At 33.6% G+C, this 20,734-nt stretch overlaps 1 long non-coding RNA gene across 5 annotated transcripts in view; it reads left to right on the top strand.

Moving 5' to 3' along the window:
• LOC147648183 (uncharacterized) overlaps nt 1-20,734 on the top strand; it is a 55,381-nt gene that overhangs the window by 28,483 nt on the left and 6,164 nt on the right. The window lies entirely within an intron of this gene.

Here is a 20,734-nt window from a genome sequence, read left to right as displayed (position 1 = left end):
ATTTTGTTACAAAAGTATACTTACAAATGAATAAGCATTGCCATTGAACTTTTCCATTTTATTCCAAGGACGTTTTGAAGGCATTTTGCATTTCACTGCCAGATCATGTTTGACTTTATGCCATTTATATATCTGAATGCAAAATGTTATCCTAAAGTCATCTAAGAGGTAATGGGTGTTTCCAGCTTTTACGCTAAAGTGAGGAGATGCAAGAGCTCTAGCAATCCAAGTCATTGACATTTACAACTATGGGGTTTGTTTTTAATACAGGGCAGTGAGCAATGTACTTAAGGCATCAGAAGATGGTTTATAGCACACACAAAAGGTGAATCACTTTTTTAGTAGATTTATTAGCTAGAGGACCTGCAATCTCAAGAGGAGATTTAGCCAGTTTTAACCCAAGTAGTGCTGCCTCTCATAGTCATTTCCTTTGAAATTCTCAGCAGATCTCAGGCATCTAAAATGTCCTATTCGGGGATGTTGCTTTTTTCCCCAGCTGGTTTCTGCTACCTTGGGTAATGGCAGAGTACTCATTAACAAACTAATTGATTTTTATTAATTATCTGTGGTGTAATCTTTTTTACTGATTTTTTCCCCTAGTATCTAAGCTTATTAACTGCAAATACACAGTCAGTATATAATTAGTCCTGAAGTAAAGTGGACTCAATGATACTCATTGATTTTAAAATCAAATACTCTAATATATATATATATATATGTATATATATATTTACCCCTATGTTTTAAAGTATTTTTACCGCTATAAAAAGAAATTACTGAGAATTTATGACAAAATTTCAAAACTGAACCCCTTGCATAAACTGACCTATGAATGCATAATTCACACTCCCATATTTGATGCACAGATTTTGAATGAAATGATTCTGAATGGTACAGAGTAATAAATGCTACCAATAATACAATTAAATATGGTTACTATTATTATTTTTGATTTTCAGGATTTTCCTCAGAATATATGTAATGAATAATCTATTATTAGATATTAAGTGCCTTAAAAATACAGAACGTGGATATATGTAGTTATCTTACAAGTAAATTGTCAGCACCCTCTGCTCAAACCAGGAGAGACATTTTAGAATATCTGTCTGACCTTTATGAAACTAATTTTAGTAAGAACAGCCCAGTTTTATTAATTCTCGTAAAAGCAAAAAGCCACTCATCTAGGCTAGCTTTCATATAATGCCTGATAAAAGACAGTGACAGAGACCAATTAAGAGTTCCACATTGCAGCAGATTCCTTTTGGCTTCATGACTGTCAGACTTTAACTGTTACATAGAACGCCAGAAATAATGAAACCTCTGGTTGTTGTAGACTCCATTCTTCCTTCATCCACAAATAAGGCATTCATTAGGAAGAGGATTTTAGTCTTACTGCACATCTCTTCATTGTGAACCATGCAGTAGTTTAAGTTGTTGACAGCAAATGAGGTGATCATGAATCCTTTCAGGGGGCTATGAAGGACACACTACATACACACTGCAACAAGTAACATATCTCCCAGTAATTATTTCAAGCAACTAATTCTGACTAATGTTATGATCACATTCACCCCTCATGAATTCATGCCATATTTGAACATTTTATTTATTTGAATAGCTATCTAAAAGCAATCTCTTATTAATAGATTGTTGTAAGTATTAAGCTTTCATATTTGGTTTTCCATAAATACAGTAATGAGACAGATGTCACATATTGCTGATAGTAATTGACCCCAAAAAGCTCTGATAGAACATGGTTGGAAATTTGGTTTCAGTTGACAAGCATTTTATAAACATGTACCCTAACAGATGCCTATTGTATAAACATAGGCAACAGTAAACACTATTAAATTGGAGCACAGAATAAGAGCACAATGGTAGATTCACTAAATTGATTCAAATATTTGACTGATTGTTCAAATAAAATTCTCCCGAAGTTCTAAAAGCACTGTACACTAATTGTTTCACATGTTCTAGCTATTGCTGGCTGTCAAATTACTAACACTACTAAGAGAGGAGAAGTAAAAATAAATAAATAAAAAAAAAATCTAAAAATTGCTTTGATATTTTAAGGTAAAAGTAGCAACAACAACAATTTATGTCAGATGTTCCCATGGAAGCAAGATTTGTCTGTGTGGACAGATTATCTGAACATGAGTTATGAAAAGTTCTGACCCATTACCTGATGACACGTGAGGTTTAGCTGATTAGAAATAGCTAGACAGATTTTCAGTATTTAATCCCTAACTGTTAACAGTCTTTCTGAAAATCATTTATTTCTCTGGTCTTTTCAATAAACTATCTCTTTCTGTTGCAAACATATTGTGACTATGGAGAGAAGCAGTTAATATTTCTAAAAAAAAAAAGAAATTGGGACGCAGTAAGATCAGTCAGACGTAAAAGAACACTCAGTTAAAGGAGAATATTCTAATTTTACAACAACCCCTGTCCATAAAAATAGCAGATCCATGGTATGAGGATCTTAGGAAATAAAGAGTAAAATTCAGTCCAATCCATATATTTTTATGCAACAATACTTAAAGTGACATCTAAGTTTATTATGCCCAGAAGAAATTATCGGAAAGGTCAGGTTTCCTAGACTAGTCTGGTGATAATCTCAAAGCCACATTATTTATCTCATTTAGTCCCATTTTTTGTGTGCCTGGTAGATCAATACTGTCCCATTTCTGCACCTCCACAAACAAATCAAAAATCAGATAACCATGTAACACCGTTGTATTAAAAGAATTAGTACTATCATTTTAGTCTTACTTATATAGCCAAGATTGTGAGGCAACACATCAAACAGCATCATAACCACTGTCACAATTCCTGGCGCATATTTTGAAATATCAGTTTTAAAAATTTGGAATCATTTTCAGCTAAACTTTTCATTGTATCATTTGAGTATGATACAACTTCATGCTATTATTGTGTTTTCTGAAAATGAGTTCTGCTAAAGTTATTATGATGGAAGTACATCTGGAAGATTAAATATTCAATATATCAATAGAAACTTATAAATGTCAGTTCTCCACTTCCCATGTTAAAGCCTGTTCAAATATGCTTCCTAAAGCAAAACTAAACTAAAATAATTATTATGAGAGACAAAGAGCACTCCTTGAATCAGCCTTGAGCAAAAGTGATTGCAACAGTTCTAAACACACATTTTAGCTGTAGTTACATTATTTTTATTCTTTAGCCCACAAATCATGCTGGTTCCACTGCATCAGTTTTTAAGTAAAATTGAAGATATCACCCACAAAAATCTGTAACAGATTAGGCCAAAGTCTCTGTCTACTACTAGGCAGATAGGCAGATGCATGTGACAAGAGAAATACATGTAAATATCAACACACAAAACCCAGATGCCTATAGAAATAAGGTAAGAATCTTATACAAATTGCATAGCACAAGCTTTTCCAGTAGTTTCACTCAGTTGCTTTTTTCTCTTGGAAGCAAATTCTCCATATCTTGACTATTCAGCAGAAACTTCCCTTACCGGTTGAAAAGGAGAAAATGATCTTCCTCTTGCTACACACAGAGAGGCTTTGGTGATATAAAAATATGTATACATGTATGTTTCCACATAAAGGGCGCTGTATGCATTCTTTGTGCTTCTCTGAGAAAGAAATGTGAAATCTTTATTTCAGCCACACTGTCTGCAGCAAGGGATGTAACAGGATTTAATATGACATGCTGCAAAAGCATGAACTCAGCATTTAAACAATAATAAGTTGATGAAAATCACCATCTTCAGTACTATTATCTAAACACTTTATAGTGTGGCTCCCCAGGTTCATGTACTGGAAATCAATCTGACAGTCATCTCTATTATGACCTAGTGTAATCTAAACAAACTGAGGTCTAAGACATATTTACATAAAACTGGGAATTATACCAAAAAAAACAAACCAAAAGGGAATGCTAAAGATGTCAAAGGAGGAAGCCTAGTCAACGAGCTAATACCTATATCTTCTCCCATAGCATGAACACGAGCACAAGTTTTATAATGAGATGACCCTGACCTACCACTTTCTTTTGCAAATTACTACTGCCTTAATTATTTGCATCCGTGAACTCAAATGAAAATACTTAAGGATATATCAATATGCTCATAAATCATCTGCAGGCAATAAGTAATCCAACATAGATAATTAGAGAATTTACGGAAGGCTTACTCCTTCTGTTTACTGCTTATGACATTTGCAGTACAGCCCTAACAGCAGGATAATTACTAGATTTATTCATCAAACAAAATCACGCCTTCTGGGAATGCACAGTGACTCTGGTTTTAGGACTAATAAAGACATTTTTCACCAAAACTCAAGTACTAATTTGCTCAATAACTAGCTGCAATAAGCTTTTATGGAAGCACTCAAAGAAAAGGCTTGGCACCAGAGGGCAGATAATTAAAGGTGCAGTATCCCATACAAAAGTCTCTGAACAATTCCCTGACCATATTAAAATTTAATTGTTGAATGTTAATTGAAAAAAAAATGAGTCATTACTGTTCCCTCTGTTTCAGTAATTATTCTTCTCATATAAAAATATATATGTATGTGACAAAAGAAAGCATCTAAGATTTTTAAAAATTTTTATTTTCATTAATTTCCGGTAACACCTGAATAACACAAAGAAATAAAGATACTGCTTGGTTCACAAATTAATTTTAGTAAAATTGGTGAAAGTATTTTAAGTATTTGTGGAAGAATATGGATGCAGACTAGTGCATTATATAAGTAACCAACTAAACAACTATTCTTACTGCACTACAAGCAAAAGAATTCTAATAAACGTAATAAAGGAAAGCACAAATTCCACGCTATTTGATCAAGGTGACAAAGATGGTATAATTCTTACTGTTGCAAAAATTTAAAGAGGTTTTGCAATCTAGCCCAGACTTTCCCTTAATATTTTTCTCATTATTTTTTTTTATTTTTGTATCTCTTCTGAATTTCTAGTCTCAAACCAGAAATCCAGAAGTTCTTGAATCATACAAATTAACAATTACTCTCTTTCTCATTTCCTCAGAAATTAAGTGTACAGCTTTTACAGTACTGGCCAGGCAAAAGACATGCACATTCTCCATGCATACTTATCTCAAAATTTGGCTATATGGGACAGGATGGGTGTTCTCTAAGACACTAAGCCTTTACTGTACCAGAATGCAGCACAGCCCTAGGCCAACTGTCTGCTGTAGAGAAATGATGAACTACACAAAATGCAGACTTTTAAACTAGTATTTAATTGTTTAATGTCATGGCTCTTGGTAGAGCATTGTTGCTTGAAAAATAAATTGGGTAATTCAATTAAATGGCTACAGAAGATACATCATATCAGCTGTAGAAAGGCACTAACCCCAGCTTGAACTTGACGTCCCACATTGCTTCACTTATTTGACAAATGGATTCTTGAAAATAATTGAAACACATGGCTGCCAGCGTAGGTCAATAATACTTTTTTGCCATTCAGGCTCTTAACAGCTTCCATTTTTTCTTGCACTGTGCCATTCAGGGCAAAGATTGCATTTTCCTGGTAAATCATGCAAACATTATTACTAAAATTGGACTAAATGCAATGAAAATGGACTACATAAAAGTAATGGCACTTAAATAAAAGAAAGACCATCTACTAGGGCAAACACTTAATGTTGGATTTAAATACTATATGATATTGCTTCCATTATAAATTTGCATCACAGATGTAAGAATGCAAACTCACAAACTATACACATGCTACCATTAGTTTAGCTAAGCTAAGCAGTGTTAACAAGAGAGACTAGAGAGAGACGTCTCACATATTAGCCAGTTGGGAATATTTATATATTTTAGTGGGTTTGCATTAAACAGCCAGGATACAAAAGTATAGTTTGTCAAAGATGAAGAAAAGATGCAATTTTTAATTTCTTTAAGCATTGATTTGTAACTTGTAGTGAATATCAAACCTGTCTGGAGGGAGATGTTTCTTTGGTGTTTGGAAAATTGTTTGGAATCACAGATGTAAGACATATTAATCTAAAATCCAAATCCTGCAGAAAGGAAAAATCACGTTTATTTGAACTGATAAAGTTACAATTTCTTGGTAGGGTGATTTACACTCAATAAGTCAGAGAGGCAGTACATCAAAACCAAATATTGGAGAAATATAGCAGAGAGATTGTTGGCATTTCACCTTAGTATTTATTTTATCTCATCCAATTTCTCAGTTGCTTATAAGTCTCACCTTTGGTAAATCACTCGGGCAAAAACACGGATGTTTATGAAGAAGTGGCTAGAGGCTTGCCTAATGGCAAGTACAAATAGATTTGAAAACCCAAACTAACAGAACAGCAAAAAGCAAGAAAACAAACAAACAAACAAAAAGCAACTAGTAGACTTCCTCTGTGTACCAGACTTCATCCTTCATTCTCCTACTTTGAACAAATATTCCTTTTCCCAATAGGTACAAGCTAATGGTTCTTTCCTTCAAATCCCACTTAGGAGAAATTGAGTTTTAGCAGCCTTTTAACACTAAGCCTTTCACTCATACTTTGGAATTAATACCAAGATTTCAATATACTAATTCAATTATGTGGTGTTATGGGTAATATTCTTAACTTAGATCTTGTAGAAAGAAAAAATTAAACCATCTTTCTCATCTGCATTTCTTCCATCATAACATCAGAGTTTTGTGTGTCTTACCTACTTTACCATAATTTTTCTTCATAGAAGACTCATTTCTACATCTAAAAATGTTCCAGCTGCTGAAGAAATTTCAGTGCAACTACAAAATACACTTAAAAATTTCATGATACTTTAGCTAGAATTGAAAATCTAGTTTAAGGTAGCCAGTCTATACGTGGAAATAAAATAACACAGAGTATAAAAAATATGCAAGCAGAATATTACAAAAATTTAAAGGACGACTCACCAAAAGATATATTTAAAATATTTTCAAAATGTTATTAACCAGTTATCATCCTAATGCACCTAAATTTAATATGAACTCAGTGAATTCTTGCCTTAGTAGTTTGGCTTTATGTTTTGAGGTGTGCTTAGGACAGCAGCTTTACCGTTTTACATAGTATTTACTGCAGCACATTAAATAATAATCTCTGGGGAGTGCTTCCAAAAGCAACCTTGAATCCTCCAAAATTAAGCTTTGCCAGCAGGTTTCCCACCTTGGAGCTCACTGTTCAAATGTCTACTTTGACACTGTTTTAGCACACACTGCCTAGTACATATTAGCCCAGCTGAGGTTCAGAAGATAAACAATATTTCTTTCCTTTCTCAAAACAAATTGAATTATCTCTGCTTTGAAGAAAGCACTTTATAATAAACATATATTTTCCAAGCTCCTCTCCCACTTATTCAACATATGCCATCACTGTTCTGAAATAAATCTAAATCAATAGAAAATGCAAAATAGCACAAAACCAGTGTAAACTGTTTCATGCTCTGCCTGTGCTCTATTCAGCCAGTCTCAGTTTTTGTCTTTTAAATTATTACTAAGTCCATGTCTACTAAGAAAGCTGCCCTGAAAATTAGTGGCACAATGAAAGACCTTCCAAAAATTTGGAAAAGACAAAAGTATGAAGGTGCATGGAAATGCATTTTTTATAATGTAACTTACTACTATTATTTGAAGCCACCTGTATGACCCTCCAGTAATGTGCAGAATTAAGAGAGGCAGCTGAAATGGATGAAGAAGAAAATGATGAATTACTGGTCGTAACCCTACTCTTACTGAGTATTCTGAAAAAACCACGAGTGCCTTTGTACATTAATCAATTCCCATCAGATAATTAAGGAAAATATAACATAAACTATTATTTGAGAGGAAATAGCAAACATCTACTTTTCTTCAGAAATATTATACAAAAAAAAATAAGAGTTTATTCCTATGTTTTCAAAAATACAGTTAACCCAGAGTTTTATACTTGTACTATTTCAAATCAACTTTAGCAGTCTAATTGTGCTGTAGCTGCACATTTTCTAGACTAATGCCAAAGAATGGGAAGAGGTGGTGCATGTGTTACTGCTTGTGGGCTTACACAGGGTGTTTTGGTGGTTAGTGTTTTGAATTGTACTTGTCAAATATTAAGCAAACATTGGTATCTCCAGGCTCACAAAGCTCTGGTGAAACTATGTCTGTGAAATTATATAAATCAACTGGAAATATTATGTGGTATATGTCAGAGGTAATTTCATAACAAGCATCATAGAAACTAGAAAATAGCAACTACACCCTAATGCTTTATTTGACTCAGCTGCTAATAATATTTTAAAAAAATATATATATTTTCAGGGCAAAATACAATCCCTAAAAATAAGATATTTTCACATAGCTTTCCCCAAATAATATCCATAAAATCTTTCATCTGCAAACCAAATATCCTCAGTATGCCACCAGTCAATTAGGTGTGTATTTATCCTTAAGTTTTTAATTTATGTCACTTGGGATATGAGTCAGTTTTCCTAATTAGAATGTATCCATCAAGATTAGAAAGTAGGTTTGGGCAAATTTATAAGGAATTGGCTTAAAAAAAAATTGCATAAAGTCCATTGTAAGCTAATACAACATTTTAGTTTAGGTTGACTTTTCAAGGGTCAAAATCCAAAGTTTCCATACTGGTGTGCTCCCTTTAGACCTAAAAAACTGGATCCTTATCATGAGCCTGGGTCCCACTAATGACTGTATTTTATAGCACCAAAGAATGAATTTGATGAAGTAACAATTTCAAGATTTTCCAAAGTATGGAAAGTGAAGCAGCTGTTAGAATAAACTCCTGAATTTTCTGCCACTGACAGTCACAAGCAGTTTAATATGTGAATATAGAAACAGAAGTATATTGTAAATTTCATTTCTTAAGAAAATGTTGAGAGTGCCACTGTAGAATGAGGAGTTTTTTACACCAGTGTTTCAAGTTCAGTCAGTATGAATGGATATATGATAAAGCAGCTCAGGAGGCTATTCATAGAGTCTAAGTTAGACTGATCTTTTGAAAATCACCTTAAGCTCCACTCTCTCCATTAACACTAGGAGAACAGGCAGCTAATTTAGCTAACTCAAGTAGGTACTAAGGTGAAATATTAGTCACTTCAAGGAATGTACATAATCTTATCTGGAAAACAACCTTGCAGACTTGGTTAGAGTGAAAGCTACACTGCCAAAATATGGATAGATAAAAAAAACCCAAATCAGCTGCTGAAATCAGCTCCAGAAATCTCGTGAACAAGCCCACACTCAGGTGGGCTGCATACTTCAGGTTCAGGGACAGGAGCCCTCCTCCATCAACCCACCTTAGAGTTCTCTTTAGAAGGTTATTGGTAAAGGAACAGATGGAAAGGTGTAATGGTTGATGTCTTTCTCCCATCTTTTCCCCTCCAATAAAAGACCAAACTCCCCATCAAACAGATTCTTGCAGACAATGCCACTCCTTGAATAAACATTCTGAATGGATCAAAGCTAAGACTTTGCCATTTATATTGTATGAGGAATCACCTCCTAACTGGGATGGCTCTCTTTCTTGTTTCTCTCCTGCTTTTATGTCTTTAATACATGTATGCATCTCGTTACCCAAATGAGCCCAGTTTCAGTCTGAGTTACAGAACCCAGTAGCAAACATTATTGCATCTTCCTACTCCCCTCCTACCTTTGAATTACACCACTGAACATTCAGAAACATTACTCATTCAGAAACATCCTCCCCTATGACAGATATGTCTCTTGGAGTACTCTTTCTCTTTTTTTGGATGTGTTGTTTTCGAAAAAGAGTCCATAAAATGTTTTTAAGCTCCAAGACTATTGACACAACTGCAAACCAGTTATAGACAAAAAGGAACCTCACTGCTAAACTGGAAATCAACTTGTAATGATGAAATCACAGGCTGAAGAAAGACCAGCTGAGCCAGTCATGAAGTAAGGTGTCATTTTCAGAAAAAAAAAAACCTCTCAAATGATTTTTTAATTGCAGAGATTCAGGCAGAATAAAGTGAACTGCTCAAAATTAAAATCTGTTGCTGTAGATTGTGCTATTATGAACTTGCCTAGAGATGGTTTGCTATTGCAGGAGCTCTTCAGCAGAGGGGTCACAAGCTTTCAATTACATATTGAAATGAATTACATATGTCTAAAATCCATTTTGACATTTGCAATATAATCACCGATTATCATCTGAAAATTACAGAAGCCCTCACAGCCACTTTCTATGATTTAATCTTACTTTTCCTGAGATGAAGTAAGGATACCACCAAACTACAATAAGGATAAGTTTACAGGATTGTTAAAAATCTTACACTTACTCTTAGAGATCTCTCTGGATGAGATCTGTAAAAGAACAGTTGCAGTTCTTGAGTCGTTGGTACATGTCCCTTAGAGAAATGTATGAGAGCAACTTCATCAGATACAGCTGTGATTTCTCCACAGGAATCTGCTTTTCCTCTTTTTAATATAAATAGATACTGATGAAGATATCTATAATATACATATATACCTATATTTATACTCCCCCAAGTATTTTGGATTACGAGTTCTTAGAATACAAATTAAAGCTGTGTTTCAGATACTTGAGCATCTTAAATTACATTCTGATTATTATCAGAATTAGAATTATTATTACTGGTTTGATAGCGAGTGTTAACACACTTAGGTAGAAGAGACAATCCCTTGGGAATTACTTATTTTAAGAAAAACTTTACAGGTGTTTGAATTGAGAAACTCCATCTCATTCCTGTAATTTAGTGTTGCTTACTGAGAAAGTTGAATTATTCTCTTCCCCTATTATTTAAAAAACTGTTTCAGGAATTGTTGTCAGAGACTGGAATCATTCTGATGTCAATTATTTCTTGTTGGCTAATTTGACTGGAGGCATATTTATACTGTTTCTGTTGTAACAGAAATCTTTTAAATAAGAGAATTAATTTTCCTTACAAGAGCACAGAGTTTCACCTGACTGTGGATGCTAATAGCTGATAATTACTTGAAAAGTTTAGCCTTATCTTTTGATTTCTACCACAAAAGATCTCAAACAGGGCTGATGACTGCTTCAGCATTTCTTAAAACTTTAAATGTTATGGGACAGTCATAACTGTTTTTACTAATGTTCCCCAAAGCCACACTTATCTCACCCCTCTGTTGAACTTGTCCTGAGCTCTGGTCAGTTAAGCCACCACACATAAGGCTTTTCACATTGAAGCCACCACTGTGCAATTTGCAAATGGAAGCCTTACACAGACAGTGTATGTAGTATAGATACAGATAGTATGATCCTCATAAACAGCAAGTCCTCCAGTTTGGATAAAATAGGACATAACTGTAACAACATAATATTAGGGATGGGATCCTATATTCAATGCTTTGAAAAAAAATTAGTTTAAATGCTTGAGTAGGGCATTAAACAGGATCTGTAGAGATGTGGTTGCTATCCCAATCCCATGAGCCTACACAAACAAAACCATTTAGTCAGATTACATTTTAGGAACTAGAATTTACTCTATGACACTGAAGATCTCCAAATTCATGACATGGTTATGAAAACTTTAGACCCATAAAGAGTGTAAAACTTTTCAAAGTCTAATCTCTAGCCTGAATAAAATATCCTTTGTTTTGTTTTCATAGTCGACTTGTAGAAAATGTTTCCTCTGCATCACAGCATGACTAGAGAATCTCTTCAAAAATGGTATATGAGTGGTGGAAGTGGCACTCACTGGAAATATAAGGAGCAGATAATATTAGTTTTAAAAGATTAAAGATTTGAACTATCATTTATGACTGTCGTTTATTGAAAACTTTTTGCTGGGTCCAAAAACCAATATCTTCAGGCATTTTTTCAGGTAACAGTTTCAGGTGGTTGATCCTAAGCTGATAGGAATGTCAAGAAAGACAACCAGATTTGAAACATAGCCCAGCATTCAATGTTTCTTATCAGGTGTTTGAAGATTCAGTTGCTGAGGTCTGTGTCAGTAAGCAAGTTCATGTACTGGCCTCAAGTTTAGCTTTCTTCCTGAAAACCTTGGAGGGATAGGGATGATTTCAGGACAGAAGCTAAACAAGATGTGCATGCTACAGCCACACAACTCATTTTGGTAATTTATTTATGCATTCCTTCTGGTTAGAAGGCCTACATTTATGTGAAGAAAGGGAACGAGTGAACAGGCTGTGCTTAAGCAGAAATTTATGCATGAAGGTCTACACATTTTGTTGTTATTTCAGGAGTGATCCTTTGAGGATTAACAGCACCATTCCCAGCATGTTCAGGGTCAGGGACTGATTGTTGAAACACAAGCTGACTCCCAATCTTTGCTTTTTGCATCAGATATCATCAGACAGTTAACCAGCAGGTTTTGATTCAGTATCAGCCAAGAGACACAAATGCAGTCTGCACTAATCTTTGAGTTCTTTGGAACCTACAGAACTTTCAGCCTCTGCATGCACATGCCAGATTTCCTCTTCCATGGAAAACCCAAGAAAAATCACAGTGAATTAAGTGGACTGAAGCCAAATACAGTAATTGGAGAGCAGTTACTTTGACTATTTCCCTGTTTCCAGATGTACACCACCATTAAGCCCACCCTGACAATTTTTCCTCTGTTAGGAAATGGAGTAGCTATCATTCTAAAATACTAACAAACTCTAATCAATCCTGTTAATTCTACCAAATTTGTATATGTATGATTTTTAAACTGACAAAAAACTCCAATCAAAGGCTAGTTAAACATCTTCATCATAAAATTGCAGCTGAAGGAGCTGTATGTGATCAGAATGCTGAGATTCACAGGAAGCTCAAACTCAGATTTAAATTTCAAGCCAATGAGTATGAGGAGCTCAGAGCTGAAGATGAATAACTAGCAAACCTTGTTTGACTCTTCAGTAATGCAAGGAATATATGCCCAAATACTAATTACATTGTGATATTGTGCTACTGTGTTTTGTTCTTAAAAGGCTTACCACACTGTTCTTAAGAAACTGCTGGTTTATCTTGAAAATTGTAACATAAATTTTTAGGGGCTCAAGAGAGCCCCTAGTCATCAACTGTCACTGTGAAAACTTTGTTTATGAAAAAAAACATACATGCAAAACTCTGACAAATTGCATCTGCCAGGCAACCAAAGCTTTTTTCAGCAATACAACAGTAAAAATGCATGATAAATTTCAAAATATTTTGTTGATTATGGGAATGTGGAGGTAACTAGTAAAAATTCTATTGTTAACTAATGCAAGATGGGTGTATGTAAGTGCTGTGCAATGAAAGAGACAGAAGCCTTTCTTGCTGTGAAGTACAGTACCTCATGTTTTTCCTTTCACTTCCAACACTGACTGTTCCCCATATTTTTTGCATGCATCTACCACTAACTTCCTCAAAGATAAAAATACTAAAAATTTACAGAACACACATAGTATTGATCAGAAAAGTATAGAAACTTAGGAGAGGAAATGGCATAAACAATGTTACAGGATGAAGGTAAATAATGGTAGTCTTTGAGAAACAGTGCTATTCTACAATAAAAATTTCACCAATTTTGAACTTTCCCACTAAAAGCATAATAGCAACATTCACCTCCTAGCTTATCCTATTGTCTCAGGAAATCCTTAATGACAGTAGTAGTCCAAGTGTGCTCCTCCAGCTAAGAAATGTTGGTTTTTGATCACTCTGAAATGTGCAACTTGATTTAAGACTATGAAGCTGTATTTAATTTTAAATATACAATGACAAGAAATACGGCATCTGGAATCAGTAATTCTCAGTACATGTAACTCATCTTCATTCACAGTGTCTCAAGTCCCAGTTAGCCAAGGACTTAGTGAACTGAAACAATCAGATTAAGGTAAATCTGTTCTTAACTAAGACTTTGAAATCTGTTCTTATTCTGGTAATTCATGAGGTGGCAGACTTTCCTCTGCATTGCTGTATGAACAGATGCTTTGCCATTGTGCTTAATCACCTACTGAAACGCTATATTTGAGGTAAGATGTAGAGTTGACATGTTGAATTCTTTAGCATTAACCCTAATACTTAGGGTAAATTTCCAAATCATATTATGCCTATGTTTACATTCCTCCTGAAACTTTAAAGGAAAATGTTTTTGTCATCCAAATTAATTTTAAAAAAATAATAAATGTCCCTTTACTTCAGACATTATAACCTGGTCTCAGCTGCTCTGTTCCTGCACTTGAAACAAAAGAGAAAAAGAAAGCCCTAAAAATGACCTTTATATAAAGACCAGATGGACCCTGAGAAAACAGAGATTTTTTGAGCAATGTTATGAATCCTCTGGAAATCTTGCATTCTGAAGCCATTAATAAATGACACAACAGTACTTTGTAGTTAGGGAAGCTTCCTAAACAGATGTTACTTTCTGAGCATTTTTTCTACTTTCTTCACATCTTTGTATGTCTGCAGAGCACATAAGCAGCTTTTTAAAATAAAAAAGCTAAATTTAACATTTCCTTCACACGGGCAACACTGCCACATTGGAGTGCTTCTGTAGCACATATTCTGCCAGACTACTCTGTGAGGTTGTGTGATGTGCAGCAACTGAACATCAAATGTGTTACATCTATCATTTGCCTTGTCTAACCGTGAGCAAGTCATGATCATGACCCATCTGTGTAAGATGGTGAAAATAGTACCCTTTGTTTTCCATGCTGATCATTAAAAATAGACGGCCTTACTAAGATTTCTAAATTTATTTTTTAAATTTAAAAAAGTACCTGTTTAAATACAGTCTAATAGTAGAAGCAGAAAAGAACTTGGTGGGAAATCTTGTATTTTCTCAAAACCAGAAGTTTGTAGGAACAAAAATAAGCCATTGCATTGTATGCATGAAGTCAGTCACACTCACTACAGAAAGAAATGTGATGGTTCTTTCTTTATTTTGAAAGTAGAAAACATCTTGTGTCTCCTAAAAATATCTGTAAAAGATGAGAGTAGCAATTTTTTCCCACTCCCCTTCTGCAAAAGAAGTGTTCCAGGTAAGGTATTTGTGATCTTATCAGAGATCAAAATTACTTCACTCTTTCAGTAAGAAAAATGGTATGTACATGCAGTCAAGAGTTCTTTAATAAAGAACAGTAAATATACTAACATCAGTAAATTACTTGTCTGAACTTCAAATGTCTAGCAGTTAGAGAGTTTAAATATGCCAATATATAGATTTTTAAGAGTCCTTTAAGTGCTGAGCTCCTTTTCTTATTCTGCAATAACCTTAGTTAGTTTATTAAATAATTTTTGGATTATGGTCATGGATATTGATTTGGTATATAGAATTTTGATTGTATTGGATCTTATATCACTTAAAATTGCCAGTAAATAAAGTACCAGAATAAAATTATCAATATTAAAAATATTACAAAGAAATATTTGAATTAATGATTCCATAATTCTTAATGAATATTTGCAGTTGCAAGATTCAAGAATGTCATATATAATATATATACATATATGGAAGAGGATACTGCAAATCTACAGTGAAGAAATATAAATTTTGTACATTAAGAGGAAAGTATTACAGTTTCTTTTAAATAAATCTGCTCCTAAAAGGGAGCAAACAAGTAGCTAGAATATTTTCAGGGTTCACTTAATTTACAGGTACTGTGAATACTTTGATGGTTTTAATATTCCACAAAAATTTTTGTTTGCCTCATCAAGAAGTGAAAACAAAGCAAAATGGGTCAACTGACCATAATGTTCAGGGTACCTAAAATGGATTAAGAAATTTTATAAATATAACTTCAAAAATACTCCTTTTTGTCTGAATAGGTAATGAAAATGAATTTTTGAAGGCTCAGATGACTAGTAAGAATATGCAGACTAAAATTACCTTTTTTTAAATAAATAAACTTACCAGTGACTACTAAATGTCATGTCATTACCAGCATAGGACACTATTAATTAACTTTAGCTAACACCTAGAGTTAAGATGTCAGCTGCAATAGAAAAGACAGAGAGCTTTTTCTCCTTCATCCTGTGATTTGCTTGCCAGCTATGAAAAAAATTAAACCAGGGATCTTTTTGAATTCTCTCAAATATTTCTTGACTAAGCAGTCAAGACTGAGGGTGGAAGGAACCCTTTGGGGTTTTTTGTGGGAGTTCTTTGGTTGGTTGGTTGGGTTCTTTTGGAGGTGTTTTGCTGGGTTTTTTTTAAATTTTGCATTCTGAACAATGCAAGTTTGAACTTCCTCTTTGACACAAGAAAGCAGAAAGCTAATTAAATCTGCAGGCTGTTTCCTAGACTTGAGTCCTAACTCCCAAGTGCAAGTCATGACTTGAATCCCTGTTATCTGTGAATTATCACCATGGTATAATCCTAAATAGCAGATAATAGAATGAAACTGAATAGTCGGAAGAACTGCTCTTCAGACAACAGCTTCACAAGTAAGCTAAAAGAAAGTTAGTAGCAGGTTTTTCAACATAATACCCCTAAATTTTAGTTTCTCTTTTAATTTGGGACAACTACAGCTTGCAAATTGTCTTTCCAAGACTGTGAGAGGGAACAAATTGGTAGACAACAGATTCATGTAGGGTTCATTTTAACACTGAAAGAAATATCTCTCGAGGAGAAGCTGGGCCTACTTATGAAATCAAAAACAATTTAGAAAAAAAAGGAAAAAAAAATAGAATGCAAAAATTCTTTCCAATAGAAAGTACAAACCACTGAAAATAGTTGAAACTCTCCTTTCAGGTGATTAATTCTGGAAAAGTTGAAATTAAGTGGCCTGCAATGATCGATGCTAAACCAAGCATGGAACAACAGAGCTTTGCCTGTCTTTCACTTGGTGTGAAAAATTTGAAACTAGACTTTAGTCAAACAACCCAGAATTCACTGGTTTATTCTCAGAGTTCTTCAAGTATTGTTAAGTCAATCAAAATACCATAGAAGATACAAATGCTTTTTCTTTGCTGCTTATAGAAGATTTATTGAACAACTTGGAAATCACTCCTATGAAAACTTTTATTTTTAGTTTGTTATTCCCTAAACCAACTAATTTACTTACATGACTTACTGGATGACACTTAAGGAAAGAAAAAGAAAATATGAATAGAACTATATTTGCAAGACTTTGAAGCCACTTTTTTATTGACATTGTGGATATGAATGAAAATAAGTCTCCAATCTTCATAATCAATTAATGTCTAGGAAGTATTTAACAAGAATATATTAAGAAAATGTAATTAGGTAATGATTGCCTAACTTCTTGTGATGTTCATTTATAATGTGAAGAAAATATTCTTACAATCATCCATATTGTCTCATATTTTAAATGCTGTGTCACTAAATTCCCAAAACCAAAGATTTTATTTTCTTGAAACGTTATATAGCCTGACCTCACAAATTCAGAAAAAAAAAAAAAAACACAGTTAAAGAAATCTTTAGGGGTTTTAAAATTATCTGAATTTTGTGCTAGTTAATGACATGGAATAATATTAACTTAATTTTGCTATTTAACTGTGTTTTTTTATAAAATACCCACATCTAAGTATTTTACTGCGCTGTCACAGTGAGAAACTGAAATGCAGAATCAAAAGGACATTCCTTTTTAGATACATCATGAAAAATTAACACCACCTTCTGGTCGAATCTGTGCAGTCACTAAGATCAACTGCAAAATACTTCTACTTCAGTATTTTCTCTAAATATCTATCATATCTTCTCTTTTAGTCTGTCTTGTAAGTCAATAGACAAAAACTCCAACCTTCTTCTTAGCCAAAGAAGACAGAAGAAGCAAAGCATTTACTTATGTCATAGACTATTAATTGCTACATAAAAGAATATATATGGATTATAACTATGAACACACTTCACTTCTTTTGCTTAAATCCTTCTTTAAAATTTTCACATGCAATAATATCTTAACCAAAGTTCCTCTTAATAGGTCACTAGCATCCTGGGACCATTTTCCTTCGTATCTAAGATGCTTGGCAGCTTCTATAATTTCTTTCATTGATGGGTTTGCAAGCTTGTAGAGATTGCCATTTTACTTGCATGTAGACATTGTACAATAAAGTGAAGTTCATGACTGACAGTTATAAATAAGTATTAGCTTTGAATCTTGAGATAAATAAAATCCAGAAATTTTTGTTGTTACTGATTTATACCTAGTATATTTATTACCCTTACCAAACACCTAAAGATATTAAATATATCATTTGAATTGAGTAACTTGAGGACAAACTAATGCTTTGTAATGTCATGTTTCTTGTCAACACATTTTTGTGGGACATTCTTAATGACTTCTCTAGATCATTTGCTTGTGCACAAACACTAGCCAGCAGTTAAGGAACATGGTTTTAAATAATTGTAAAGAATCACAATATTTGGTTTAGTGCCTTAGATAATATTCACTTTTCACTTTGAAAATTGCAAGTTATTTATGAGGCAAAATATCCAGATACACTATTTGGCTACTGCAATGTAGCATAATAAAGCATCCCTTTAATATGCATTGTTGGGCATTTTCTAGATGATTATAAATAATAGTGGCATAATCTGATATTAATATGTATAAATTAATGAAAAAAATGCATTGTCATATTAATGATTTACAGAGTTGTTTGGCGATTCTGATCAATATATTGATTTAAACATGTAGAAACATTCCTGTTACTTAGGCAGCTTTCTTTTGTTATATCAAGAATTGTAATTTTAACAGAGAAAAACACAATAGAAGATGATTGATTGTCTCCTTTTGTCATGGAGATCAATTATTGTGGAATGTGAACATAAGAAAATGAAAGCATTTTTATATAAGCTGTCCCCTGAGTCTTTGCTCATTTTGGTGTATTGTTTGCAGACTGTTGCATAGGCTAATACAAAATAGCATAGTAAATAAGGCATTCTGCTGAAATAAAATAAGTTTCCTCACCAAAGAAACCTGTCTTTCAAAAAGTCTGGGTGCTGTCCTGCCTTTTACATATAAAATGTGTGTTTAAATCTATGCCAAAAGCAGCATAATCCAAAGTTTGCATAGCTATTATCATTATATTACATTTGTAATGAGAGAACATAATGAAAGATGAAAAACTTTATTTAAGCCATAATAGAAAAGCTGCTCACAAGCAACACAAATTAAAAAGTAATACATTTAATCTTAGACAGCTGGTAGAAATAATTATATTTTTTCTTAATTGTCAGTAATTTGTGAATGAAGCCAAATTTTCTGTGTGGGTTTTTTTTGTAACTCAAGATGAATCAAACTGCTGTGTTAGAACCATCATACAAATGGTAAAAATGAAGGAAGCAATGAAACATTATCTTTGTGTGGTCTGCCTTACAAACTGAATGATGCAAGTTTGTGCCACCAATCTCTGTCCAATGGATTCAAATAGTGGTCTATAGCATGAAATTCAGAGGGGCTTTAAGTGGTTGAATTTCTAATTAAACAATGCCATTTTAAAAATGCCTTCTGGGCTTAAATGTAGATTCTTCTCGTGCTGCTTTAGAAATACATTGGATTTCCTTTAATGAGGTTGATTTAGGAACAATATTACAGAAGCTGAGAAAAAAAAAATCAGCTAAATCTAGCAGTCCACCTTTTATGTCTTTCTCTGATTCGCTGCTGCTCTGCTTGGGGACAGAAGACTTTATTCTAGATACTGCTATCACCTGGTGTTTGCTAAATTGCTGTGAAATTGTTGCAACAGCTGTTTGTTACTGGGGAAATATTCGCTTCATATTGCTGCAATAAACTGATCATTGCCAATTAAATGCCCATTAATTGTGTAAGCAAGGAATGCTGCCAGATGTTTACATTAGAAAGAAAAATATCCTTTGCTCTTAATTTTTCACTTATAACCCTCCCCTTTCGTGTGGATAGTAACATTAAAATGTTCTGTTCTTGAATTTTCCACAAATTTGGGTTTGGGAATAAATAAAATGCATTATTCTTGGGTGATGAGACCTTGGGATATGTGTAGAAATATACTAATAAATATTATTAGCACACATAAATAAACCATAATATTTTATTTAAAACTGAAATATACATATCTGTATCAGTATATGCATATATATATATATATATAAATTATACTATATAGAGTTTTCTATTAAGTTTATTCCCAATACTTGCTGTTAGATTTAGTTTTCAAAATAATTGATTTAATTCTAATGTTAATTAATTACATTAATTCTAATGTTGAATTTTCAAACACATCTCCCCACCATCCTTTAACAAGACACAGACTGTATACATTCCCAGAAATTATGGAAAAAATTTCTGATAGACATTTCTGTGAGTAATTGCTTGCAAAAGTCCCTTAAAAAAAAACTTTGCTGTTATCATCTGAGCTATTAAAGGAGCTTTGAACAAAGGCTGCCAGTATGCTGCAGGACTATGTTCCCACGAAGAAAGCATGAGAAAACATGGCTGCAATCCCAAATATATAATTTTCTTAATCAGTGTTCACAAATCATAGAATCACAGAACCCTAAAATGCTTTGTGTTGCAAGGGATCTTTAAAGTCCTTCTTGCTTAACTCTCCTGCTGCAGACAGGGACACCTAGCTCATCATGTAGCTCAAGGCTATGTCCAGCCTTGGACACAGAACAATGATGGGCCATTCACAATCTCTCTAGTTTACCTGTTTCCCCCCTCTTACTACCCACACCATGAAGATTTTTTACTTATATCTAATCTAAGTCATATAGAGAGAATCATATGAAATGATTTGTGTTGGAAGGAATCATAAAGATTATCTAATCTGACCTTCCAGCCACAGGCAGAGACAACTTCCCCAAGACCAGTTTGCTCA

Source organism: Cyanistes caeruleus, chromosome Z (genome assembly GCF_971803275.1).
Source record: "Cyanistes caeruleus chromosome Z, bCyaCae1.hap1.1, whole genome shotgun sequence".
Taxonomy (NCBI): Eukaryota; Metazoa; Chordata; class Aves; order Passeriformes; family Paridae; genus Cyanistes; species Cyanistes caeruleus.
Note: the sequence above shows the minus strand (reverse complement) of the source record. Positions and strands in the feature narration are given on the sequence as shown.